Here is a 21,839-nt window from a genome sequence, read left to right on the forward strand (position 1 = left end):
GGCTCTCTGTCCTTCTACAGTTATCTTCCGCAGCAATGAGTGCCCCCAAAACATGGAGGATCAACTCCGGTTGTTCCTCTGCTGCTGGGCACTTAACATTCAAATTATCATTTTAATAGAAAAGTTAATAGGCAAACAGAAATACTGCAAAAGCTTATCAAACCTTCTCCCCTGTAGACATACGTTAATAACACAGAAACACACCGTGAGCTCAATGTGTCAGCCAGATATCGCCCCCAGCTGCATTAGCATGCGACCTAAAGGGACCTTGAACAAGAACCAAGGAGACAAATATGTAACAGAGGTTATGTGATGTTTGCATAGTGAGGGAATATGTTTGTTTATTACAGATTACAGAATGAGATTGATTACTGGAGGCGGTGATTGATGGTGGTGTCTCTTGAGAGAGCGTACTGACACACGTTAGTTAGACGTGAAGAATGTCGACTTACATCCCCGTCATGTGGCTCCTCCTCACGATCACTCCTGATATGCAAAATAGTTTGATATTATCATACTGCAGTCACTCTTGAAATGGTATTAAAAAGTCAGATTTCTATCCTGCTTATACTTACTTATATGCTTTTCTTGTCTGCCCTAATCAGGAAAAGTGAACGGATACCAGAATCTCACCAACATTTCCCGAACGGTTGCATGTATTTACACTTTGTACACACAAACTATATAACCAATAAATAATTTGTCTCATTTATGCAAGGAAATTTGATCCTTATATAATGGATTACAGTGTCTTGCGGTAGTGTCCGATTCTGCTCAAAAATCAATAAACAATTCACCGGTGCAGGACCCAAATCAAGGGTTGACATCCAGCAAGGTTCTGGTCGAGCTGTCTCTGTATTTGTGCCTCGTATTGGAGAACCAGGCCTCTGGACTCGGCTAACCAGCCCATGACCAAACGGTCAGTTTGTTGTGAGGTCAGATGATTGTGTTCGCCATTATTGAAGCACTTGCGGAGTCCACCAGCAGGTACTGTCTTCAGTGAGTGTGAGTGAAAGCGTCTCCACCGTCTGTTCCACATTCGTTCAGGAGAAAGCTGGATTCTATTTTACAACCCTATGAACCACAATGAGTTACCATTTGAAAAAAGTTCATCCCTCATAGCAAACACCTTCAAATAGGAGCAGACCGGTCAATTTATAGTTGTGGGACAACAGAGCTTGGATGGGAAGTTAATTTAAGCTCAATAAATCCAGTAAATTACTACAAATATATGAAGATGAAGCTCAATTAAAAGCCAGATTCTGATTTTAGCCCCCCTATTTCCTAAAGTGTTGAACAAAATCAATATATCCTTAGGGCATGTTGTAGTGTATTGCCAGACAGCCTGTAATGCATCTCTCCCATTATAAAGCTATTAGCAATCACTCTGTGCTCGAATATGATTTACGTCTCGACTCACTCGTTGCGTTCTTGCAGTGCAAAGAGGGACGAGTGCCATCACGGAAGCTCATGGCAGATGATTTGTCGTGGCCAGCAGAATGGAGTCTTTCATCACAAACTACTGAAATGGACGAGGCAAATGTGACGTTATTCTATCCCCGAAGGTCTGAGGCCTTCCCTCTGGTTTTCACCACAGGAGATCTATTGCACTGGCTCCCCGAGTAGGCCGCATGGCTATGTGGAACCTTAATCGACACAGCCGCGGCCCTCGGGGCGAGCTCTGACAACTTATTATCTGGCCGTACCATCCGTGGCGAAAGTCAGAGGAAAACGTAGCTTCCTCCGGGCTGCAGCAAAAGATTCATTACGGCTTACATACACACTACTGTATGTTTACAGAGGGCGGTTAGTGGAGCATGGCTGCCAAGGTACACCCCTGTGTTCCAGATGGCTGGCTGTCTTTTAAATGCTCCTTATCATGCACCCTCAGACACCCGTCACACGGGACTCACAGACGGCGGACAGAGACACCGTTGGCAGCGATTTGATGACGTTACCTGTCCGTTAATGCTCCGTACAACTCGTATGCATCATACCTCATGTTGCCTTGTAGTCGGATGCTCGCTGTGCGTCTCCCAGTGGTTAGAACAACATGTTTGCAGGCATGTGAGAAAGAAAGGAGGCCGAGCTGAGATGATCAGGTGAGTCATGAGAACGAAGCAAATGAACAGTGGAGAAGAATGCTGCAATCCGTCATGACTCCTAATTACCCCCCAGTGTGACTGGTAGGTCAACCCTTCAACCCAAACCCCGCCCCGTAATTGTTCTAACACATGAATACACGCTGCTTATGTGCGCGTTCACCCCTCAATCTTTTTTTCTTCTAGTTTCTGTTTCCTAAAAACTAATTACTGCTCCACAGCAATAGCAACAGAGGCCCAGTTCCCATAGTAACTGTAATGTGCAAGCTTTCTCGCCATAAGAAGTCTCTGCGGACACCCAACCACCTCATTTTACAACGAAGGCTGGCTTTCACTACGCTGTGACAGAGGTCAGATTTTACATGGAATTCCTGGCGCCTTCTTCAGAAAATGCATGCAAACGTTTTTACTGCAGAGGAGGATTAAAGACGGAACCTGCGGTGCTCAGAACCGGCGAGCTTCCTCTTATTGGGGCCTCGACAACGAGGAGACAAGCAACACCTCTTTTGGAAGTTGACAAAAAGCCGATGTTTGGAACTAAATCGCAATCGTTTGGGTAATTAAGATTTAAGAGATTCTCCCGTCTATCAGACAGTCAATCGACTTTGTTAACATCCTCGGGGAGGCCACGTCCTGGCAGAACCACCTCCCCAAGTCATCTGTTGCCCGCGGTTGATTGATGGGGATGACGCAGTGTGATTAAATCAGTCATTATGCTTCTCGGTGCGTCTTCACATGGTCTCCCAAACGGATAGGACAACCTCTTCTCTAATTGCACAAAGATGTGGATCATTGTTTATTTGGGCGCAAGCTGTTGGTGGACTGCAGTGTGTCTATTTATTTTTAATCAACCTGTTTGTGTCTATGCAGCTTGTGGCAGGAAAGCTCATGAAACGGGGATCCGCCCTGTGTTTGCTGCAGTGGATTCATTTGCAGAGCCACCAAAAGCAACGACTAACTCCCGACATGTCACACATCTTTAGGTCAACCATTCAATCTCATTTGATTTGTATGCTACAGCAAAAATCCCAACATTATTCATTTATAACGTTATAGATGTATTATTCAACAGATTGAAATTCAAGTCTAATATAAAAGTTCTAAAGAACAGTTCACCCAAAAGTAAAAGGTACATATTTTTCCTTCTACCTGTAGTGCTCTTTATCAATCTAGATGGTTCGGGGGAGAGTAGCAGCGTTCCCTCCACAAATTATAGACGAGACGACACTTGTGATGCTTAAAGAGCCTCAAAAAATGTATGAAAAACTTTACAGCCGTGTGGCTTTCCGACATCAAACAGGTTACTAATCGATAATCGACTTTACAATAAAAAGTTTCATAGCGACGCTGCTCATCACATCTCTTCCTCCAGCACAAGCCCAATGACATCATGACAATTTGAGCTGGTTGACAATCGTTTTTATACAAACACATCACCATACACTTGTGGGTCATAAAGGACAATTGAGAGAACAACTTCATTAGTTTGTTTATCACTAGGACTCAGATACGGCGTTGGGAGAGTGCACTGTGAACAGTAAAGCATTGGATCATTTCCTGCAAATCCCCCATGAATAAGTAGGCAATTTCATTGCAGCACAGCAAAGGCAATATTAACAATAAAAAATATACAGAGGTAAATAACGGTTGTAAATGAATTCATTCAATGACTGCTGCTGGTAAAATGATCATCTCAAAAAATACTTCAAATCTTAAAAATCAGAACTCTATGCATCTGTTTTGCTCTGTTTATTTCAGAAATCCAGAGCGTTGTAACATATGTGCTTGAAGCTCGTGGAATGAGATCTGGCCTTAAACACTGCCAGTGTGTCTCACCAGCAACAAGATTACTTGATTGTCAGACCCGCGGGGCTGGAAACTGGCGCTTACACCAACATTACATTCTTGCACTTTATTCATCCCGCTATTGTTGAGAAATATCTTGTATCTAATATCTTGAGACGCTGCCTTTCCCTCTTTCTTCTCTCATGCACAGTCAGTCAGCGACACTGCTTTCACCAAACAGACGGCGCTGTGAAATCACCTCAGTAATGAGCAGAACAAAAAGCCATCACTGTTCTGTGACCTCCTTCAGAAGGTCAGAATATCACGAAACAAGAACTCCCAGCTTCTCAAATGCAGGTGTTTGGTGGTGGAGATAAAACGCTCGTTATCTCCTAACATCTGAATATGCATTTCATTCAGTCTGAAAGTGATTTCCTGCTGCATTCCTGCACTTTAAAGGAGCAGTACGTAGGACTTAATGGCACGCGGCGGTGAAGTATCAAATTACTTCTTGCCTTCTCTCGTTCTTCACTTGAAGAACTTCACTGCATGAAGGGCAGACTACACAAAACATTGCAATCGGAAGCAAATGGTGACGTGCAAAATTATAAAGGGAATTATAGGGAATTTTAAGTGCTCATCCCTTTGTCCTACATGGAAAAAAATCTCGGACTGCTGCCAGTATCGCATTTCTTTTATGTTCAGGCTGTCTGGCTAAGTTGACGCCCTAATGCTGGATCAGAGCAGGCGACCGGTGCCATGATGATGAAAACCAAACAGCGGATGGAAAATGGATGGATTTGGGAGGGAGACCAGGAGCAGGTGCGGTAAAAGGTCTTTTACTTTAGTTTAACCCGTCTGCATCAAGTCTTTGAGCTCTCAGCTGCCCATAACCGGTGAAGGAAGTAGACACTAGTTGTGACTGGTTTCAACCACACCTCCCGAAGACATTCTTCTTTCATCTTTTATGCCTGTTACACATGCTGAAATAAAGATGATCCGTCAGTTCCCTTTTACTGCCTGTATTGAAAATCCCAAAGGACAACAAAGGGCCGCAATATTCACTTACCTCAGAGTTCATTTGTGACAGAGATGCATGATGTGTATCACTGTGACTGCGTTTAAAGTAGCTTCCCTCGGGGGGGAAGGTGTCAGCTGCAAGCACATGGAGCCCTGTTGTTCACTAACTTATGAATGTTAAAACCAGCCAAATGCAGCATGTAATATAATACGAGCAAAGCTATTTAGGATATTATATGAGCTGCCATGGTGAGGTCTCTGTTGAGTCATAAAACCAAAGCCCTTTTCCACCCTGCAATCGACAGGTAGTGTGAAGGTTTAACTACTGGGGGGGAAGTCTTGCCTTTGGTCCCTAGGTCACTCCCAGTGACGGGAGTACTTTGACATGTGGATATGGAGGAAATCAGGCATTTGCAGGAAAAAAAGAACGAAAGAAGACCCATCTTTACTATTTCTATGGATTGACATTCCATATTTCTAATATGTGTGACCTGCATATTGTCATGAATGCTGTGTAGCATTTCTATCACTCCACAATAAAATTCTCAGACAACCGCACTGATGGGAGGCTGATTGCCACCGTGAGGGAGACCTAAATGTAGTCCTGAGCCCAGCTGTGATACTGTGGCCTTTTCTTATTGGTCGCTGCAGGAATCTTGGTCGCGCAGAAGGAGCTGATTGACTGTTGACCCAGTGATTTGCATGCCACCCTGCGGGGACTGGTGACAGGCGACGGCTTCTTTCCGGGTTCAGCTCCGCTGTGCGAGGTGCATGATGCTGAGCTGCATCACACAGACAAGCGTTGTTTTGAAAGGCATTGGTTTCGACAGCTCAGGTGCAACAACAGCCCAACACTGAGTGTCAGATTAATAACCAGGATCCAAAAGATACTTTGATCTTTTCCCAGTTGCACACTGTCCTATCAAAGAACGGCTATTTAGAAATGACGGGGTGGTGTTCATCAGAGTTTGGTGAAAACATCTAATACTCAAACTCATTGTGCATCAATTTTAACGGATAAAAAAGTTGCATAAAGCCTTTGGAGAAGAAGAATGTGTGGAATAAAAAACAGCAGAGCTATACTGCTGCATAATTTGGATTTTTGCATGCTAATGCCTTTCCGTGGTACTTCTGGTAGGTCTTTCCACACCGGAGCCCCAAGCATTCTTCTCTGGAGCAGCGTGGGAAGGATTTTTCTGCACATTATCACGGGAATCATCTTATGCTGAATTGACACAGTATAAAACCTCTGTAGTCTGGCAGAAAACTTCAATGCTTAATTTAACCTTGACAAAGGCAGCGCCTACCTGTCCAATTCTTCCCTGCTTACCGTTCACTGTGAAAGCCCCAGAAATTTAGCACACTGCGTAAGAGTTTTTTGCTAAAGGTAAACTCATTAGAATAGCTTGCAGCAGCTCAGGCGGTTCAACAAATTACAGACCGCCAGATGCTGCTCTGGGTCAATAGGTCATTTGGTCTCCCAACTTCAGATTCAAACCATATTTTTTTTTTGAAAAAGTGTTTAAACTGTTGCACATTGGCATCGCAGCTGACTAGTTGATGATGAGAAATGAGTGGTGCCTAGTATTTGTGTGCCAAATATGCATCACCTCCGCGGTGTGTAAAGCTGTTTGCTGCCCTGAATACTCATGAATCCTCTTTTTTTTTACCTTTTGAAAAAGGATCAAGGGTTCACTTCTGCAGCCTCTAGTCTTGCACACGCATCATTAATCTACAAACCCTTCACAGCTATATTTCACAAAAATTAGAAAGCAGCCTGGTACAAAGAAGAAAGACCAATAGTCCAGCAGTAAGATGTGAGTAAAGCCAGATTGTGTTCATCTTGTTCTTGGTCGCCACTCCTGTCTGTGGTCTGACAAAGCTGTGAGGAACATCTCCCACCTGTGCCAGCTACCAGTTTGCACAGAGGCCCCCCGGCACCTACAACAACAAACACACCCTGATTGGACTTGAAATGAATGACCTCCACCTAATTGGGTCTGATGAAGACCAAAAAAGTGTATTTGATGCCTTTGTCGGTTGACGATTAAAAGTCTTCACGGATACATGAGTGATTCAGAGTGAGAGACAGAAGACAAAACACATATCACCTGTGACACAACTTGTTTGGATTAGTTTGGATGTAGATTTTAGCTGGAATTGGTATATCTTTCTTAATATTAATATAAGAGCATTTACCTATAAAACAAGTATAGAGCAAAAAACAGGGAAATTGTACATCAGTGCATTTGTCTATTTTAGGTGTGATACGCTACTGAGTGCAGTAGTAACACACCACATATATTTAACAAGTACATACCACCATGAACCAATATTTGCATTCAAATTCTTACTAAAGTTACTATAAATACCTGAGTATTCTGACCAAATGATTCATTTTAGTATTATACTGTAGTGTTCTTGTATTATTACTGCTGAATTGATAAGTATATCACATTTTACTTTTAACTACTTCATGCGCTGGACTCTCCGTGCTGTTTCAACTTACTCCACACTATACTCCACACTTCCACGTTGTAACGCTGCACCGTACGTTTTGTCATATTGTGACAAATGTCTTCCGCCAGTTGCCAGCCTCTCAAGTCACGCCTCAAGAGTTGAGCAGATCACAGCATAAATCAGTTTCCCCAGAAGACTGGATCTATTTTACCCCCCCCATCGTTCATCTGTGTCCTTGGTGAGAGAGAGAGAGGCCACGCTGATCCTCACGGCGTGCAGGCATCGTCGTTGGTCTCAGGTTCGGCTCTCCTCCAAGAGCTTCCCACGCAGGCTCCACTTGCACCGCTCTCCCATACATTAGTGATGGTGAGAGGGGAGACCACATTATAGTCACGTGTGATGCATGTTAGTCATATGAAAGATGTACAGCTGTGTGAGACCCAGAGGGCCGCTCCCCTCACTCGCTATAGGAATGCGTGATGCTTTCTGCTGGTATCGTTCTTCCTGACCAAACCCTGGCTGAGAATGTTTGGAAGCTGCAGCAATTCCCAAATGCATTAGACGCCAACTCATACATGCCATTGGAAGAGGAGGAATCATCTCCCAGATTCGATTTATGTGGACAGAAATCTCTGTATTTAAAGGATTCTTTGTGTTAGCTTGAAGAACCAAGGGAAGGGATACAGTTTTTACTGCACAGCCATCAGGCTGCTTAGCTTAGTTTTATAGAGTAAACATTACACGTGCAATGATTGCATCAACATTGTAGTATTACTACTGGACAGTGATGGAGGAGGCCAGAGAAGAGCTTTAAAGTACTGTTAGATGCAGTTTAAACACACCGATTGTACTTTCTGCTTAAATGATCCCATCCAAGATGTGCCGTTGAATTATTATGTTTTCTAAATTTGTCTCAGCACGACTCTATTAACAGCGGAGTAATAAAGCAAGCAGGGGAATTTACAAATTTAAAGGAAACCGATGCACTTTGTCTTGTCGTTTCCTTTCCGATCATGATGACAACTCCGGGCAGACGGCAGCTCCAAGTTGCTACATAATCAATGGTAACGTGCAATTGCTTTTCCCCAGGAACAGTTTGGACAAGCATGTTGGCTCCGTTTAAATGACCTCTGCACTCTATTGACCTTTAACCTCTTAATTACACATATGGGGGAAGGGAAGCCTGTTGGTTGATTAACACCACGCATGTATTTTAATGCTGATTCATGAAGTAATTCAATCACTCAGGAAGTTAAAAAACATTTAAAACGTTTTTTTACTTAATTGATCCTGACATAGACAGAACTTGATGCATTGCTATTCACGATATTTATTTAAGTAAATGACATATTGCCCAAACCATTTACGTTACCTCGGTCCCGGTGGGAAGCTGTCAGAACTTTCTTTTCAACAACTGCCAAATGAATATAACCTATAGTTCAACCTCCAGGACTCATCTCGATAAATCAAAGTTTTTAAAGTTTTTATGAGCCCCCCCCCCCACCCCTCCTCCGACCCCCCCGGTGGCCCCTGTAGTCTCCCGGAGCTCCGGTACTTTGACCCGCCTGTAGGAGTCACCAGCAGCCCGACCAGTGAGCTCCCCATCGGACAAGCCACCGAAAACTGTCACCGAGAGAGTTCCGGGCTGTTGTTTCTTTTGTAAGGGAGGCTCGGGGGGGGGGGCAGGGGAGCGGGGGGGGGGGGGGGGGAGTGGGGGGGGTCGAGGAGGCGATAGGCTGCATTTTGACGGGACAGAAGCGGGAGGAGGGTCCGGACTGGAAAGTTTGCGGGGATTTCGCTCTCTGTCGCGCGGCAGGTTGCAGCGGGTTCGACGGTCCCTCCGGAGCAGCTTCCACAGGTAAGAGACGCCGTTTTTTGTGTGTTTTTGTTGCGGTGTCGGTTTGTTTCATATCCGGGGGGGTGTGGGGGTCGTAGTGACGTTATCACGACCCCCAGCGGCCAATGTGAAAAGAAGAAACAATGTGATGTTGTTGGGTTAGTAGTGGCGTTTGTAACTAACATCAGACCACTGGAATGTTCCAAGGTTGTCAATAGTAAAAGAGGGGCTGATTCAAACTCCTGTTAAGACCATAATAATTAAGTAATAATTAATAATAAAGGCTACACTTAATTTATGAGTGCTGCTACATCATTTAGGCAGAAAGTTTCAATTGGAACTCGAATAGTCCCAAAGGTTCTCCTCTCATCCTCATCAGTCCACTCAGTCAATCTATCCCGCCGCGCAGGAGGCCTCAAAAAAAAAAAGATTCCGAAATTTAGATTCAGTTTTTGGTACGAGTTGCATTATCAGGTCTGTCACACAAATGCCTGGAGGAATTTCAAACATTTAAGCCACATTTTCTGAGTTCCTTCAGAGGCAACAGCCGAATGACGTCCACGCGACGTGTCTCTCTCAACAATGGGCTCATCACCGATGGTCCCGTCCGTTCGGCGTCGTGCAGCTCGCTGTGTCCGTACACTCGTACGTGCCTAATCACCGTGGTTTTGTCTGCTCCTCACTGAGCGTCCCGGGAACCTGCCTGTAAATCCGAGCTGATCACCCATCTGCTGCCGGCAGCGTCGGTCCTGACCTGGCCTTTGTGTCCAGGGCTTTAAATCATTCCATTGTGTTTTGGGGTTTATTTGATCAACAGCTGTCTGTAGATAAAACCAGCAGCTCTATTCGTTTTTATCGTGGTGTTTTTGCCGTGGATCATGTCTATTCTGGTGTATGGGAGGGAAGAGAGAGACGTCCTCCACCGTCTGACCCCACATTCCTGCTCTCCTCGTGGCATTGAGGTCAGAGACCCCGACCACGAACCACTGCTGAGAAGGAATATGTCAGTTTTCCACCGACTCTCACTAAAGCTTCACTAACATTTGGTTTCTAAATATCGGATTCATTTCCCACTTGTGTCGACAGGCCGTGCCGACCGTAGGACACTGACAGGACGAAGGAGTCAGCCGTGTCTCATTGTGTTCAGCTCTTCAGCGAGCCCCCGGTTTTACACAATGCACAAAACAACACGCAGTCGCTGACACCAAAGGACCCAAACTTTGTCTCACCATTTACATCCGGTAACAATCGTGACCTCTGTCTTTCTACTGGGACCCGCCGGCCGATTGTCCGCGGTGGCGAACAAAAGCGGCAATGTGAGCCTCCGACTGTGTTCACCTCCTCGGCTCGACTCTATGTGCTGTCCCTTCGTGAAAGTTCCTATTCTGTGGGACGAGGGGGGGGGCGGGACCGCCCGTGCTGGGTCGATCTCATTCCACCGGGCCCCGACAATAGATGAGCTGTGCTGCTGTATCAACATTTATCTCTGCAGCCCCCCCGAACTTCTGCCACTTTAATCACATCTTCCCTCTGGGCCAATCAGCAACAGGAAGAGCGTGGCCGCGCATCGCCGCCTTTGTCCGTGTGAGATATGGCTGGTTCCGCGCCGCTGACCCCGCCGGGGGCCCGTGACTCACCCTGACCGTGCATCTTGTGCCAGACAAGCCCCGTGACGTATATTCCTTATCTCGTTTTCATATGTGCCCATGCTGAGGCTGTGCATTCGTCAGACGCCGTGGCTGTTTACAGCACAGTACTCGTCCGTGTACGCACACTCGAGCATAGATGCCGTGCATCATTTTCGCAGTAAAATGGACATGTGGAGGCTTGACCCGTCTGCTCTCCCTCGCGCTGTATGATGAGTTTTGTGTCCGCACAGAGCGGGATTTGTAATGTCAGACTTGTTGATTTTAGCCTGCAGGGCTTCCTCTCCTGTGTAGTTATTGCCTTTTGTCTGTGTTGGCAAGCTGATGTGTTCCTTTTTAATCTGTTCTCTAAACCAGGAGCCAAAGGACTTCACATCTGTTATGTGTTTAACGCTAACAAATGTGATGTTGGAGAACGAACTTCCATGATGGGATCTGGTAAAACATCGGGAGCAGATACTGATGTAAATTACACAAAATAATAAAAAATCAATTTATGGCTTATTTATGCTGAGGTTGGGCAACAGTGCAGCTTTCCTTCAACATTTAGACCCTCTTTAATTTGGGATTATTTAGATTAGATTTTTATGGAGGAAAAAAAGTGAGCACGTGCTTCCTAATAATGACACATGTGTGCTGTTGATACACATCATTTATACATGCGCCATGTCCACACCCACACTTTCAGTCACAAGCCGTGTCTGTCACTGCTGAGCCGAGTCTCCTCTTGAAGAGAACGTGTCATTCTTAAACCGTGCTCGTGTTTGACGGGAAGGTGTTGATTTTATTTGTGATCAGTTCTTCAAGTATGGAAGGGATTACGGTTTCATGTGACCATCTATACCCTGTATCAAACAAGCCTGTATCAAAGCCCTTTCAAAGTGTCCAGGAACGGGGGGGGGGGGGGGGCTTATTACTCTGCTATCCAAATCGTACCATTACGTGTGAGCTCCGTGGACTATAAACACCACTTTGATCACGGAATAACTGAGTAATGCTGCACATATAATGTCTCAGCTTTCATCTTTTAACTATAGAACTGCACTGTGAAGAATGTAATAGGGTAAGCCAGTGCAGGTGATGTCATGCTTTGGGAAAAATATTTTTTTTCAAGAGGGGGTGTCGTGTGTGGACAGACTGCAAAGCCCTAAAATGAAAGTGAATTCAGTCTACACTTCTCATTATAGACTCACGTCCCACGCGTCCACTTTCTGGGACTCAATGTTCAGGAAAAGGGACGACGACCAGCGGAACACATTTTTTGATTAATTTATTTACCACAAGCATTTGCATGTCAGTTGTGATAGTTTCTTTTCAAAAAGGACTTCACTGTCGTCCCGTATAACAGCGGCACGCATCAATAGCTTCCCTGTATACAAAAGACTGGTTTGTAATGGGAATTCGAGACCGGCTTCTCGATTTTTTTAAAAATGTAGACGTTCGGCATTTGAGTGACTACATACTGCAAATTAAAAAAAGACAGATCAACAACATAAACGTTATCCCTGTGAATCAAAGGCTGCGGATGAAAGAGCTACCTGTACCGCCACCCATCGAGGTGTTATCATACCAGATATCCCAAATGACTACAAAAACTTCTCCTCTCCATGGTAAGTCACCAACAATTGTAAATCACACCTCTGTTGTTATAAAGCGTCAAATGCATTTGAATTTCACTTGGAAAAGCGCTTTGGTTTAACCGTCTCTGAGGGAAAACAAGAGAAAAGGAAAAAAGAAAATCAATGTATCATTTCCCACTCTGCCTGCTTTGTTGGCACAGCGTGTCCTCGCTTGTCGGCTCCCCTTAAATGCTTGTTGAATTAAAAAAAGACCCTGAAAGACCGATCCCTCGTCAGCTTTGAAAGCGGTTGCGATTAGCTATACACAAGGGAGCCTCATTGGCAAGGCACAGCCAGCTCTCCTCCCGCCTCATGCCAACGGTGCAGTGAAAAGCACCGTTTGTGAGTCGCTGCAGAGCCCGCTGACGCTTGGATTGAGTCCCCCCCAACATGGCAGCGGGACTCTAAACTGTGATCCGCTTGAGATGCTCTGTGGCCGCTTCATGCGCACTGTCCCCGTTCGCTCATCGCCGATGAGTCAAGTCAGGGAAGAGGTCGGCAGTAAGCGATGCACCCACTTGTAAACATGTCTGGAACTCATTAGATCGAACCCATACAACTCAGTTTTGGCAGGCTGCTGAATACAAACTACTCAACTCTGTGACACAAACAAGTGTCTCTTATCTTAACCTTTCATGATTCATTTAATGCTCATGAAATATAATCAGATCTATTCATCTCCCAGCATCTGGATGCACACATCGCTGAACGCTGTATCCCATCAGTGAAATATATGCTTCCGTCTCATGGGTCATTTGCTTTTCAATTTGCTCTGATTTGTATTCATATAATGCTGAGGCAAGCCGAACATGCGTTAAACACATCTTCTGCACCCTCTTTGCCGTTTGACTTGGAGTAGTTGGAGTGGTGCATCATCCTCCTCTCATGGAGGCCTTTCCAATCTGGTGCTACACAGGCTTTTAGGAACTCAAACTATTGAGGGTCTCTTTAGCGGTAGTAGCGATGGGGTTTTAGGTACAGGAAATGTCTCTCCACCACATTATGAATTCAGTCTTCCATCATTAACATCAGGTGCGCTCAAATTATCTTGACAAATATCGGATGAGAGGACACGTCAGAGACAGGAGACACAGTTTGACAGGTTCGACTCTGCTCAGAGCAGGTGACAGTTTAACCTTTTAATGTCAAGAAACGCGGGCTCGGTCTCGATGATTGACGTGCTTGATCTTTTCATCTCGTTTTTACATTTGACTTTTGATGTTTTTTCTCCAAAAGAAAACATTGGGGGATGGATAGCCTATATTTCTCCAAGATTAGAGCTTATCTTCATCTATGTCCTGTTATTTCAAGACAGTTGCATTGGTTTTCCAATATCCTGCTGCATTGTTTGTATTTACACAAAAGAAAAGCATTTCATGTTTGTGGAGAGTGGAGTGTTTTTGCTGTGGTCCACTAACTGCACAATAGGCCCCAAAACAGATTGGTTGAGGTTTATACATATATAAACCTATATATATATATAAACTCACTAACTTTTTTTTACGATAAATTATGTTTGTTTATTGAAAGAGCAAATATTTGACTACTTTGTTTCCCACCAAATTGTGTAATTGTCTGTAAATATTATGGTGTGTTGATGTTGACAAAGCCATTACATTCACAGTTTGAGCCCTGTGACATAAAAGCAATTCAATCAGGACAGACTCGGTCCGAATTGACAAACATTACACATGTATAATATTGAAATAGTGCAAAACTTTGGCGATTGGACTCCATCCTAAACCGGGATGCAGAGTTCTGCTCCCCCCAAAAGATGAATTTGATATAAATAAAATGATCAGTGTCTTACCTACCGCTGCCGCAGCATCCTAAGCAAAAGAGAACATTAGTGAGACACCATCATTTTAGGTGAGCTGGCCAGAGTAGACCCAGTGACTAGTACAGCGAAAAACACCCACTACTCTGCTAACATCCGACTGGTCACTTTAGACCCGGAGGCAACAGCGGTCACTTTAGACCCGGAGGCAACAGCGGTCACTTTAGACCCGGAGGCAACAGCGGTCACGTTAGACCCGGAGGCAACAACGGTCTCGTTAGACGCGGAGGCCGCAGCGGTCACGTTAGACCCGGAGGCAACAGCGGTCACGTTAGACCCGGAGGCAACAGCGGTCACGTTAGACCCGGAGGCAACAGCGGTCACGTTAGACCCGGAGGCCGCAGCGGTCACGTTAGACCCGGAGGCAACAGCGGTCACATTAGACCCGGAGGCCGCAGCGGTCACGTTAGAGCAGCGATCACGTTGGACCCGGAGGCAACAGCGGTCACGTTAGACCCGGAGGCAACAACGGTCTCGTTAGACCCGGAGGCCGCAGCGGTCACGTTAGACCCGGAGGCAACAGCGGTCACGTTAGACCCGGAGGCAACAGCGGTCACGTTAGACCCGGAGGCAACAACGGTCTCGTTAGACGCGGAGGCCGCAGCGGTCACGTTAGACCCGGAGGCAACAGCGGTCACGTTAGACCCGGAGGCAACAGCGGTCACGTTAGACCCGGAGGCAACAGCGGTCACGTTAGACCCGGAGGCCGCAGCGGTCACGTTAGAGCCGGAGGCAACAGCGGTCACATTAGACCCGGAGGCCGCAGCGGTCACGTTAGAGCAGCGATCACGTTGGACCCGGAGGCAACAGCGGTCACGTTAGACCCGGAGGCAACAACGGTCTCGTTAGACCCGGAGGCCGCAGCGGTCACGTTAGACCCGGAGGCAACAGCGGTCACGTTAGACCCGGAGGCAACAGCGGTCACGTTAGACCCGGAGGCCGCAGCGATCACGTTAGACCCGGAGGCCGCAGCGGTCACGTTAGACCCGGAGGCAACAGCGGTCACGTTAGACCCGGAGGCAACAACGGTCTCGTTAGACCCGGAGGCCGCAGCGGTCACGTTAGACCCGGAGGCAACAGAGGTCACGTTAGACCCGGAGGCAACAGCGGTCACGTTAGACCCGGAGGCAACAGCGGTCACGTTAGACCCGGAGGCCGCAGCGGTCACGTTAGACCCGGAGGCAACAGCGGTCACGTTAGAGCCGGAGGCAACAGCGGTCACGTTAGACCCGGAGGCAACAGCGGTCACGTTAGACCCAGAGGCCGCAGCGGTCACGTTAGAGCAGCGATCACGTTGGACCCGGAGGCAACAGCGGTCTCGTTAGACCCGGAGGCAACAGCGGTCACGTTAGACCCGGAGGCAACAACGGTCTCGTTAGACCCGGAGGCCGCAGCGGTCACGTTAGACCCGGAGGCAACAGCGGTCACGTTAGACCCGGAGGCAACAGCGGTCACGTTAGATCCGGAGGCAACAGCGGTCACGTTAGACCCGGAGGCCGCAGCGGTCACGTTAGACCCGGAGGCAACAGCGGTCACGTTAGAGCCGGAGGCAACAGCGGTCACGTTAGACCCGGAGGCCGCAGCGGTCACGTTAGAGCAGCGATCACGTTGGACCCGGAGGCAACAGCGGTCTCGTTAGACCCGGAGGCAGCAGTGGTCACGTTAGACCCAGAGGCAGCAGCGGTCACGTTAGAGCAGCGATCACGTTGGACCCGGAGGCAACAGCGGTCTCGTTAGACCCGGAGGCAGCAGCGGTCACGTTAGACCCAGAGGCAGCAGCGGCCACGGTCGAGGGCACCACCACCACCAGTTATATGCATGACTTACCGGGTTGTTGGTTTCAAGTATCGTGGCGATTCAGAATGAGGCCAGGGTTTTCTGGCCTCCCTAACCACCCCCCCAAAAAAAACTTGCAGATGCCCTGCATCTGCCTCCACGTCCTGACTCAGACCACCCTGCTGTTGTAGAGATGTTACACGACCCCATAGAATAGCCCGATCTGATGCTTGGTCCGCACGGCCCCTTTTAAGCAGGGTAGGCAGTGCCTTCTTTGGAAGGTAAAGTAAAGTAGGTAAAGGTAAAGTAAAGTAGCCTGCTACTATAGCAGGCTACTAAACTGCCTGCTACTGTAAACACAGCGGAGCCTTACGTCCCGACGCAAACTAGCATCACCCCCCCCCAAACACAATGCCCCACTAAAGCAGCACATTTGCGCTGCATCTCAGACAAAATTAAAGCTGCACAACGCTCAGCTTTCCTCGGCTGTTCAACATGTGCCGCCTCTGTTGGTCGCATACACCTGGGCGCAGCCAATCTCTGCTGATTGGATGATTCTGTAAGACCAGCTGAAGCATCTCTACATTACGTGTGGCATAAAGGGAGTCTTCCTTCTAGAACAGGGGTCTCAAACTCAAATCAGCTGCGGGCCAGATGCAGCCCACTTCAACCGAACGCGGGCCAGACTAGCGTCCGAACGGCATGGTCGACAAGAACACAACTTAACGCTCACTTTCAAAAGCAGTCATTGAACCCCACCCTGGGGGATCGGTCCGAATGAGACTACAACACTAGTCCTCCTTTAACTCAGCGGGGGAGACCTAAGGTCATGTGACCGTGGAATTCCTTTATAGCCAAACGTGAAGTTACGTGAATCGAAGCTGCGTAGTAATGGACGGAGACGCTCGTCGGTGACGTCAGATGCTTCATGTGTTGTTAGTGTGAGTCGTAAAGGAAAACTTTATTAAACGAGCGATGCTAACGGTTAGTCACATGATCACCTGCGCGAAAGAGGGCAGGAAACTGAATTTCACCCTCCTGCTCTCTGCACCTCGGCCGACACACACGACCCGCCCCCCATGTCAGTCACATGCATGCCACGTTCACTGGACAAGCACACAGTAGGAAACCAGAACATCATAACATGTCCCACACAGCAGCTGACAGTGGGGTTACAGTATAAAACTTGCGGGCCGCACTAACATTACACTTTCATATTAAGGATGGGGCCACAAAATATCGTCCCGAGGGTCGCAATTGGCCCGCGGGCCGCGAGTTTGAGACCCCTGTTCTAGAACTACCACTTAAGCTCCATTGAGTTCCTGCTTACAAAAGCTTTCCAAATCTGTGTTTGGTTTCATGAACGATCCTTTCTATGAACTACAAGTCCTGCTGCACGGACACTGCATTTCCTTACTACAGAGGTTAGGAGCTTTATGTTTCTGTATTTACGATGCAGCTTTTTCCATTGTTCAGAGTCTGTATTGTTGATTTTGTTGTTGTTTTTAAAGGGTTGAAATGGATATGTCAGTTTATTGTATTGGTAGGAATGCCTTCAAATCTCAGAATGAGTGCTATTTTAAGAGGTAGTGGTGCTTTTAGCTTCAGGGCAATGAACTCGAGTACTGTGTTTGAACAACTGTCACTTTCTCCACATTGTTGTCACAAAATGAGTTTCTTCAGCCAAGCATGCAGGGATCGCACGGACAAAAAAACAGATACAGCGTGGCAAATTGCACTTTGAAAACCCAAGATAAGCTCTTGGTGTGTTGTTGTGTTTAGGGAAATGGAAGTAATACCTTTTCAAATCTGCTCATGAGCCATCTTCCTTTTTGCCGAGGGTTATTGAGGACTTCTGGAGGCCATGCTCGGTTACCGAGGAGGATTATAAATGGTGAAACTATTGAACTCTCATTAAATCTATTACATTCTTTGGCATGTTGCTGAAAGCCGCACTGAACAATTTCGCACACTTCAGGCTGCATATGGCAATTTGTGCCACTTTTGACAAACCTGTGCCGGAAAAGTGAAAACGTAAGTTAGTTTACAAAGATTCTGAGGCTCAGCAGTTGTTTTCCTCTGAGGCGCGCGACGTTCACAAATTGATGGATGATCGTGTTGAGATCATACCAGCAACATCACACCTTTTACCACAGTTTCATGTTTTGCTTGATATGTTTATTACATTTAATCTAATCTCGAAATTGGGTGTTTACGCGTCATGAGAAATGATATTCCACAGCAAGAAAAGCCAGAGTCGCACCACGCTTGTAGGGCACTAAATCCGACGGCCGCAGAGCTTGCATTCTGAATCTGAATGTGCGCTTACTCACTCAGAGACCAGTCTTCAGGTGAACGTATGAATGTAGGCGTTGTGCGTCCGATGACAGTTGACGACACACTTTAAGTCCCATGTTTCTGACTGATCACACCAACAAGACTGAAGAACGCTGCTGCAAGTTCTGAACGACACCGCTTGCGTTGATTCACATCTTGTTGTCGTATCAATGCAGAAAAACAGAGAATAAATAACTGCATTCATATTAATTGTGCAAACTCTTTGAAGATTGGACTCCTTCCTGCTGCAGGACAGTTAAGGGTTGAGGATGCAGAGTTCGGATGAGGCACGTTCATCCCTTGGTGTCCCGGCACCGGAGGAGGCCCGAAGTAAAGCAGGGTCTCATCTGATGCGCGCTCAAATAACAACTGACGTCAGAAGAGAGGAGTAGTGATCGAGGCGGCAACCTGCTGAAAGAACACGATAGTTCAGCTTTACGTGTAAGCTTCACTTGCAAGATCGTACTGCGCCTGGAAAAGTAACCCAATAGGAGGGTCATGCAGTGCCAATCACTGCTTGTGAACTCTGTCAAACTAGGCCTCTTGGTTGTTTTCAGAACCTGAGAAAGTTGAGGTTCGGTGAATGACGTTGGCTCCACTATTTTTCACCCTGGGTGGCACAGTCACTCCGATCGCAGAAAAGCACCACACAATTGTTTGTCTCATTTACTACTGTTGGAGTGCCTCCAATAGTGGAGGCACTGACTGAAGCTGTAATGTATGTATTGAATTAGGTTATTAGGTCTTTGCCAGCAAAACACTGCTGCAGGATTGATGAAGAGATTACAAAGACAGTGGTGCTCGGCGTCTCACTATTACTTGAACTAACAGGGCAATTTGTAATATGTCTCACACAGTTTCCATGCTAATCATGTACTTAACACAAATCAATTTTTTGATCTTTCCTGAGTAATACGTTTATATGTTAAATCCACGTGTGTGGTTTGAAATTAGCAATATTTCTCAAGACTAATTCAGGTATTGTTCATATAAGTGGATTCATGGGGAAAGTAGATTAATTTATTCACTGATCGCTTTTCCATAGCTTAACTTTAAATAAAGGAACATTACTGATGTTTTTTTAAAGCGTTGAGTTTTGCATGGTAGCACTGCTGACTGAGGACCGTAATACTGAGAAGCTTTTTGGTTTGAACTTTTCAACAACTTTCCCGTTCAAAGCTCAGCTCCTCCCGACTCAAGATACCTGTTAATGTCCCGCGAAAAAGCGTGTGCGTACGTGATCCCATCCACTACCTGGGCTCACTTTTTAATATGCATGAAATTCCTTTTAGCTGCTTGCTACGCTCATGGAATTTGTAGTTAAGTGATTTATGGCTCCGTCATTATATACTGTTCAGGATGTATTGATCTCTGAGGCATCATCAGTCACAGTGAGTCCCAGAGGTCGTACTTATTTTTACTGCCCTTTCTTTTAGAAATGGCACACTAAACGTATAACAAGCATATCGCATATTTCAGTATATCAGTCGGCTGTCTGCCTGGACAAATTTCACAGCAAACAAACAGCGGCTGTTGTTAAATTATCTGACAGTAAGATATCAGCGAATAACAGACAGAAAGTTTAGTTTTCTTTCTGAAAACTTCTCTTTTTGTAGATTAGCAACTGGTGATTTATTAGTAATTGTTCATCTTTTTCACACTAATTCTGTATCGGAAGTCATTTTTTCCAACACCTCAAACTGGTACCGAACGTAGTTGTCATTCTTACCCTCATTTGCTTGTCGTCTCTAGAACGGTCCGTGGGAGTTAAAGTCGATTTACACCTTTTCTACTGAATGCAGATCAACCAGTAGGCTGTATGAAGTATGTCGATCGGTAACAGCTGCGTAAATGGGCTCTTAGTGCTTTGCCTGAAGGGGCGCCATGTGGTTGTGCTCTCTGCATCATGATCAATTATTTATGGAAAGAAAGTTCCCAGTAATTGAGTAAAGTTGTACCGTATGATCGCCATACAAGTGACTGCGAATACAATGATTACTGCCGAAAAATTGGTTCTTGGAAGGCAATGCCAGAATTTTTTTTTATATCAATTGAAGGCAAATAATGTTGGAAATTAATTAAAATAGTTCAAACAAGCGTCCTTTACTACATTGTACTGAGCTTTGTCTGGCAAATAGAATCACGTTCTCTCTTCTTTTTCAAATGTGGGAGGAAGCCGGAGAACCCGGAGAGAACCCACGCAGACACGGGGAGAACATGCAGACTCCACACAGAAAGGCCACTGCGCGGAGTCAAACCCAGGACCTTCTTGCTGTGAGGCGACAGTGCTTATATTGCTAACCTTCCACTAACGTTCCTGCAGGGTTATTTTCCTAATCTACCGTCAACGTTCCCGGTAGGTAGGGTCCCTAACCTTTCCCCAAGCTTCCTGAGATGGATTTAAATCCATCTTTTATCCATTCCTCACAGCTTCCCACCCTTACACAGATGAACACAGCTCTGTGGTGCATATTGAAGAGAATGCACTCACCAAAGAGATATTCATCACCGTTATCACACCAGAACTAGTTCTTGGATTACAGTCAGGGCTGTTTTATTCATGAGATCAGGTTCCCTGAGCAGCGTCTCTTTGTGTGGTCGTATTTGACGATGTGATTGGGATGCCTGCGTGGGAGAACATAAACAGAGTTTTATCTGGCCTGGGTCAGTCTTCCTGTTGTGAACGCAGACTACACCCGAGGCTTCAGGGCTGTCTGGGTCAGTCTGGAAGCACCGCTGTCCTCTCTCGGGGTGAAAGTTCAGTCGGCGGGCGAAGCAGAATATGCGCGTTGGCTGCAAAGCAGGGGAGAAGTCAGACAAGCAGATGCATTTGTAGGCAGCTAAATGGAAGAAAGTGAATAGTGGTTAAATGCCACCCTGTTTCTCGCTGGTTATCAGGTTTATTAGGACAGCAAACAGGCGTCCAGTACTATAACATGTGAGACAGTAGTAAGAAAGGCCCATCACGATACTTAAAGGTGGTAAATTCGCTCAAATGTCATGTCCTGTGCTTTTAGAAATGTATTCAATAATTAATAGACAATCACATTGGTAATTGTCCCTCATACTACTTAATTTGGACGTTTTTGTTCCTTGTTTACTTCTTCATTTTGTTTGAAATGTGATCTAATATTCAGATTCATACTCTATTCTTTATGTAGCCTAAGTGCCGTGAACTCTTGCTGAAATAAAAGATTGATGGGTGAAGCCTGAAAACAAGGTGCACTCCAAGGATCTAGACTAGGAAGTGAAAAAGAGAAGCTAGAAGGGGGAAGGACATACTAAGAATACATTGAAAGAGCTTCTCACGCTTTGGCTTTCATCACAAGCAGCTGAAACCTTGAGGGAGCATCTCAGTCTTGCCCACTGTACCCATTTATACTGACAGCTGGGGGATTCAACCTTCCTCCAGGGAGCTGC

At 46.1% G+C, this 21,839-nt stretch overlaps 1 protein-coding gene across 2 annotated transcripts in view; it reads left to right on the forward strand.

The window, feature by feature from the left end:
- The first annotated feature begins 9,063 nt into the window (after nucleotides 1-9,063).
- The window catches only part of LOC120809324 (tetraspanin-9), a 126,918-nt gene continuing 114,142 nt past the window's right edge, over nucleotides 9,064-21,839 (forward strand). The window contains exon 1 of one of the 2 annotated variants that reach the window (XM_040163036.2): nucleotides 9,064-9,225. The gene's annotated coding sequence lies outside the window, so the exon portion shown is untranslated. The remainder of the gene's footprint in view (nucleotides 9,226-21,839) is intronic. The other variant, XM_040163037.2, reaches the window with a different exon arrangement.

Source organism: Gasterosteus aculeatus, chromosome X, assembly GCF_964276395.1.
Source record: "Gasterosteus aculeatus chromosome X, fGasAcu3.hap1.1, whole genome shotgun sequence".
In the NCBI taxonomy this organism is placed as follows: Eukaryota; Metazoa; Chordata; class Actinopteri; order Perciformes; family Gasterosteidae; genus Gasterosteus; species Gasterosteus aculeatus.